Source organism: Triticum dicoccoides, chromosome 1A, assembly GCF_002162155.2.
Source record: "Triticum dicoccoides isolate Atlit2015 ecotype Zavitan chromosome 1A, WEW_v2.0, whole genome shotgun sequence".
In the NCBI taxonomy this organism is placed as follows: domain Eukaryota; kingdom Viridiplantae; phylum Streptophyta; class Magnoliopsida; order Poales; family Poaceae; genus Triticum; species Triticum dicoccoides.
In genome coordinates, this window is record NC_041380.1 from 489,504,103 (window position 1) to 489,511,146 (window position 7,044).

The window sequence follows — 7,044 nt, forward strand, 5'->3', positions numbered from 1 at the left end:
CTTCCCATCTTTCTTTCGGTTCTCACTGTGCCATCGCATCAACTTGGCATGCTCTTCGTTTTTGAACAGACGTTTCAACCGTGGTATTATAGGAGCATACCACATCACCTTCGCAGGAACCCTCTTCCTGGGAGGCTCGCCGTCAACATCACCAGGGTCATCTCGTCTGATCTTATACCGCAATGCACCGCATACCGGGCATGCGTTCAGATCCTTGTATGCACCGCGGTAGAGGATGCAGTCATTAGGGCATGCATGTATCTTCTCCACCTCCAATCCTAGAGGGCATACGACCTTCTTTGTTGCGTATGTACTGTCGGGCAATTCGTTATCCTTTGGAAGCTTCTTCTTCAATATTTTCAGTAGCTTCTCAAATCCTTTGTCAGCCACAGCATTCTCTGCCTTCCACTGCAGCAATTCCAGTATGGTACCGAGCTTTGTGTTGCCATCTTCGCAATTGGGGTATAACCCTTTTTTGTGATCCTCTAACATGCGATCGAACTTCAGCTTCTCCTTTTGACTAATGCATTGCGTCCTTGCATCGACAATGACCCGGCGGAGATCATCATCATCGGGCACATCGTCTAGTTCCTCTTGATCTTCAGCAGCTTCACCCGTTGCAGCATCATTGGGCACATCGTCTGGTTCCTCTTGATCTTCACCAGCTCCCCCCGTTGCAGCGTCACCGTATTCAGGGGGCACATAGTTGTCATCGTACTCTTCTTCTTCGCCGTCTTCCATCATAACCCCTATTTCTCCATGCCTCGTCCAAACATTATAGTGTGGCATGAAACCCTTGTAAAGCAGGTGGGAATGAAGGATTTTCCGGTTAGAGTAAGACCTCGTATTCCCACATTCAGTGCATGGACAACACATAAAACCATTCTGCTTGTTTGCCTCAGCCGCATCGAGAAACTCATGCACGCCCTTAATGTACTCGCGGGTGTGTCTGTCACCATACATCCATTGCCGGTTCATCTACATGCATTATATATAATTAAGTGTCCAAATTAATAAAAGTTCATCATCACATTAAAACCAAAGTGCATACATAGTTCTCATCTAACAACATATAGCTCTCCAGAGCATCTAATTAGTTAAACCATACATTGAAACTATGTAAAACATTTCAATGCGAAAACAAATGCGATCATAATCGCAACCAAGGTAACAATTGATCCAACGGCATAATGATACCAAGCCTCGGTATGAATGGCATATTTTCTAATCTTTCTAATCTTCAAGCGCATTGCATCCATCTTGATCTTGTGATCATCGACGACATCCGCAACATGCAACTCCAATATCATCTTCTCCTCCTCAATTTTTTTTATTTTTTCCTTCAACAAATTGTTTTCTTCTTCAACTAAATTTAACCTCTCGACAATAGGGTCGGTTGGCATTTCCGATTCACATACATCCTACATAAATAAAATCTATGTCATGTTGGTCGGCATAATTTTCATAAACAATAAATGAACCAATAGTTATAAAGATAATATACATACCACATCCGAATCATAGACAGGACGAGGGCCGATGGGGGCGGATACCAAAACCATCGCACTATATAAGATGCAATAATAAATGTAAGAAAATGATACAAGTATCTATCTAAACATACAAGTAAGAATATTTTTCCTTTCAGAAAGAAGATAAGAACAAGAGGCTCATCACGGTGGTGTCGGTGATGAGATCGGCGCGGGTGATCGGCGGCGGTGAAGACGGGGACGGGGCGTGACGGACCGCTAAATCTAGACAAATCTCGAGGAAAATGGAGTTTGGAGGTCGAGCTTCGAGAGGAGAAAGCTTAAGTAGTGTGGCTCAGGCATTTCATCGAACACCTCATGTGCATAGGAGGTGAGCTAGAGCACCACAAAGCCCTCTCCACCTCGGCCAGAAAAAACATAGCACTGTGCTCTGCTCTTGCACGAGGGGGTATATATAGGCACCTCATTGGTCCCGGTTGGTGACATGAGCCGGGACTAAAGGGGAGCCTTTGGTCCCGGTTCAAGCCACCAACCGGGACCAATGGTGGTGGGCCAGGAGCAAGGTCCATTGGTCCTGGTTAATCCCACAAACCGGGACCAAAAGGTCCAGATGAACCGGGACCAATGGCCCACGTGGCCCGGCCGGCCCCCTGGGCTCACGAACCGGGACCAATGCCCACATTGGTCCCGGTTCTAGACTGAACCGGGACTAATGGGCTGACCCGGCCTGGACCATAGCCCTGTTTTCTACTAGTGTGTACATACCTACGGAAATGTTTTTCTAGGATTCACCGTGTGGGATGTACATACCTACGGAAATGATTGGGTTTCGATGCGTCGCCTGATCACACACGACCCCAGTCTGTGTCCCAGGAGGGCCTATTCTGGACGAATTCTGGGTCGTGTGGTAAGGACCCCGCTATCGCCCACACTCACTTGGCGACGGTTCGAAATACCGTTGCGGAAAGGGGTTAAAAACCGTTTGTATAGCACCGACGCGTACTAGTGTATGTACCACTTGCAAGGCCTGACGCTTCCATCGAAACCTCTGCACCTTGCATAAAATTTCTTTCTGTCAGTCCACATAGTCTTGGAACATATTCTAAACTCCTTCATGCTTGGGAACAACTTGCCTACTTCAATAACATGATTTTCTTTGTCATACACACTTACAAGCTCATCATCATATGCATCATCTACATCAACTGCAGCATCTTCCATCAACTATCCATCCACGTCTTCACAAGCATTTGTGTTAGCATCATTAGGCAAACTCGATTCATCCCTCTCTTCCTCATCTTGATCATCTATTGGATCTACTGGAATGCCAAAAGTTTGGCCATCTCAGTGTTAGCCATTGGTGCAATGACCAAATCAGTAGTGTCTTCTAATTGTACTGGATTCCAATCAACACAAACAACCCTTGCAGCACCATCACAACCCTCTTCTGCATCTTGATCAACCCCCCTATTACTGTCACTTCACCTGTAAACATGGGCATTATCTGTCTTTGTGAAGCCCAATCATCATCTACCATCTACGAAGCCAACTTTGAGGGCACATATCCAACCTTAGAATCTGATTTCAGATCAACGAGCTCTTCATGAAATGGTGTATATTTTCTTGCCCAGCCGTATTGCCGATCGATTTCATTCACCATCTCTTCACCATTCTCAATCCTCACCTACTCACCCTTCCAATTATCAAACCGCAACAATGCTACCTCTTGCTCTGGACCCAAAAAATGCTCTCCCTAATTTTCTCCAGAACATTTCTCACAGCCCTCTCTTCCATGCTCCGTATTTCCTGTGGATCAATCTCTACAAATTCAACCTTCCATTTCACAATTGTATCTCTCTCTATGTCTCGCGCCCTACCATCACCTAGCTTTGCCTTAGAATGAAAGAATTCGACAGTGAATTCGAATGTCCTAGCACCATCGCCCTTGTTTGTCAATGGCGGGCAGTGTGAGCTAGCGGAAGCAGACGAGGCACAAATCACATAGCTTGGAAAGGATGCACATACCTAGTCGACCTTGTTGTCTCTGGCGGCTCCATCGCGGTCAGCCTCCCTCCCCCGCACCCAAATCTGAATCAAATCGACTAAAAATAGAGGGAAACAGATGCTATGCGGTGAGATCTAACTCGACAAGGAGAGGAGCAGGAAAAGGGTTCCGGATTCACTCACCACAGCCGCCGTCGTCGCCGAGAACGAAAGCTCCGCCGCTGCGGTTACCGAGAAAAAAAGCTCCGGCGCCGTCGCTGGCTCGCCGCCGAGAACGAAGAGGAGGGAGCAACGGGTCACGTCTCACCTGATTCAGACAGGCACATGGACACGTCTCACCTGCTGCACTGCCAAGTGGGGTCGTAACTAGATGCACTGTTAAGTGGGACCCACATGTCTTAAACATAACCTCAGTCCCTTTGATGACCATTTTAATCGCCTGAGTGGGCCTTGGCTATTTGGGTATTTTCGTCAACCACATCGCACTCTTTCCATTTCACCTCAAATGTGTCGCACATGAGCTATTGACCCCTTCTCATGATCCTTCTCATAATATCGCCTCTGCCAAAACTCTCTTCTACAAAGTTGCGATTGTCGACGCCGGCAAGGAGCAGCGGGCGAGGTGGTGGCACAATTGACCTGCTGCTGCCGAGTGCATGTTGCCAGCGTGCTGCTCACTAAACGTGCGTCCTCTTCCTGTCCCGTCAGTCGCTGCAGATCGAGCCTGGTGGTGTAGTGCTGGAGAATGAAGATGAATGGAAGTTCCTTTTTAACGGAAAGCATGGAGGTTGGGGAGGGCCGGAGGGGGAGGGCCGGTGGGGTGGTGGAGAATTAGGGTAAATTGGCTGGGGGAGTGAGATTTTATCGGATGTCCCCGAAGGGACAGGGAGTGAGATTTTATAGGATCAAGAACCAACGTTAAATCGACACATTGAACAATATCTACGCCGTCCAACCAGCTAGACAGATAGGACAGTTTCCTATTTATACGACACAAAGTTTCTTTGTAGCTCGTCCTACATGGTACCCTTTATCTGTGCGGTTGGCCATAATATGGAGATGTGTGCTAGTGCTAGCATCAGCAGTAGTATCTCTGTAGCCACAGAGCGTTTAGTCTGAAAAGGCAGGCCTGCTGAACAGTAGCAAGATTCCCTCCTAGGTCTTGCGTGCAACCAGCTCTGTCCCAGTCGTGTCACTGCCTGGTCTCCATTGATGTTCGGTCCCGGGGTCCACCCTCCTCTGTTCCACCCGCCTCCCTCCCTCTCTGCAGATATTTGCACGCAGCACAAACTCACTTTGTGTCTCTCTCACGGCATTTGCATGCAAGACACACTCTCTCCTATTTATTTTACTCCATCTGCATGCACTGCAGCACACTGTCTCTCCTGACATGGAAGACACACAGTCTCTCTCCTTTTTCTTTACTCGACGAGCACTAAAAGCACGCACATGTGACACTGTTGTGGTGAGGAACCAGCAAGAACCGAGTCAAAACAACTACAAGAAAATGACCTATAAAGAGTACATGTAGTCGAGCTTTGACTTTTGCCGGCCATACCTATTAGTGTGAGAGTACCTTTTGTGATTATTTTTAGTGAGGGAGAGCTCGTGATGTTGTGAATGCGTGCGAGAGTCCTAAAGAGAGAAATCATGTCGAGAGAGGTGCATGCATATGACAAAGAGCAAGGAGAGAGAGCTTGTGAGAGATTATGCTGTGCAAGCTTTGTCCGAGAATTGTGCGTGTCAGAAAGAGTGGAGAGAGAGAGGGCCCTCTGTGCATGCATGTGAGAAAGGATGGAGAGAGAGAGGGCCATGTGGGCATGCATGTGACAAAAGCCTGCAGCGGGTCTAGTCTGACGAAAACTTGACATCTCAACAGAGTATTAAGCGTTGAGAGCCCTGCAGCAGCTGTTGTTTTCTAAATCTTAGCACATATCCATATGCGTCTGGGTTCAGCTTGAACGGTTACGATATAGGGTGCCGCGTAGCCTGTCCTACAAAAAACCGTGCTCTTTATACGGTGTCAAACCAGCACAGAAAGTCAGAAACACACTCTCCCTAGAGACAAACCACCACAGCTCTCTCCGGCTCTAATGATCTCTTGCTCCACCCACCAACCCTAATTCTGCACCGGCCAAACCCGAAGGAGATGGAGGCTGGCGGCGCTAGCACGACTATTACGAGGAAGAGGGAAGCTGCCGCGCTCGAGGGCCATCTGGCACCGGCGCCGGCGGGAGCGGCGGCCGATCCCGGAATGGGCGAGGACGACGGAGGCGGATCCGGCGAAGATGGGCAAGATCTCGACCGCCTCAGCAGCCTCCCCGATGCGATCCTCGGCGAGATAATCTCCCTCCTCCCCACCAAGCAAGGGGCTCGCACCCGGATCCTCGTGTCTCGGTGGAGCCCCTGAACCTCGACTGCCGTCACCTCGCCCGTACATGGCACGAACTCCCTTCTCTCATGCATCGCATCATTAACGCCCACCAAGGCCCCGGCCGCCGCTTGTGCACTCCGGAGCTGTTGTACACCATAAGCGACATAGATGCCGTGGAGGCCTGTCTCCTGTCCACCGCTCTGGCTAGGCTCGAGGAGCTTAAGCTTAACAGCTGGAGAGGGGAGCCGCTGCCGGAATTAGTCTTCCGCTTCTCAGACACCCTCCGTGTTTTCTGCATTGAAAAGTGCAGCCTCCCGGACGCCACCGTCCAAAGATTTCATTTTCCCCGGCTTCAGCGGCTCGAAATTGTTCATAGCAGCACCTCGGAGTGCACACTCCACAGCATGATTGCCGGCTGCTCTTCTCTGGAGTGCTTGCTAATCTCTCGGTGCAGTGGACCTCGTTGCCTCCGGATCAATTCACTTGTCCTCAGAAGCGTTACAGTCAGCAATTACCTTGTCTTGAAAGACTATTCCATCTTAATCAGAAACAGGATTTGCGTGTGTCAGTGCTCTTCGCGCCTAAGTTGGAGACCTTAGGCTGTACCAACTCCACCAGGCTCGTCTTTGGTTCTACAGATATTAAGGTAACTCCAGCCTTCTGTGTGCAATGTGCACACACGTTTTTAGCATATAATTTGCACATGTATATTGTCTAATGTTGGCTTTCATCTTTGATGAAGGGATCGCGCACAATCAAGTGTTTGGCCCTCAGTATGCCCACTCTTAGTTTGGATATGTTTATTGGACTGATAAGAAGGTTTCCGTGCTTGAAGAAGTTGTACATTCAGGTGAATTAATTGTTCACTGACAATAATACCTTGTGTTTGGCTGCTCATTTGATCTACTTGTTTTGCTGAAGTTGTTGTTTGCTGATGTTCTTTCCAGCGCAACACCTCAAGGAAGAACAATAATGCGTGGCGTCGTAAATACCGCGATCTGCTCAAAAGTCTTGACATCCGTCTGAAAATTATGGTGTTGAATTATTATTCAGGCAGAAAACCTGACGTTGATTTTGTCACATTCTTTGCCCTCAATGCTGAACCGCTAGAGTCGATGACACTTGTGGTCTAGACCGACGATGAGGACTTCTTGGCAAAACAGCCTCGCAAGCTTC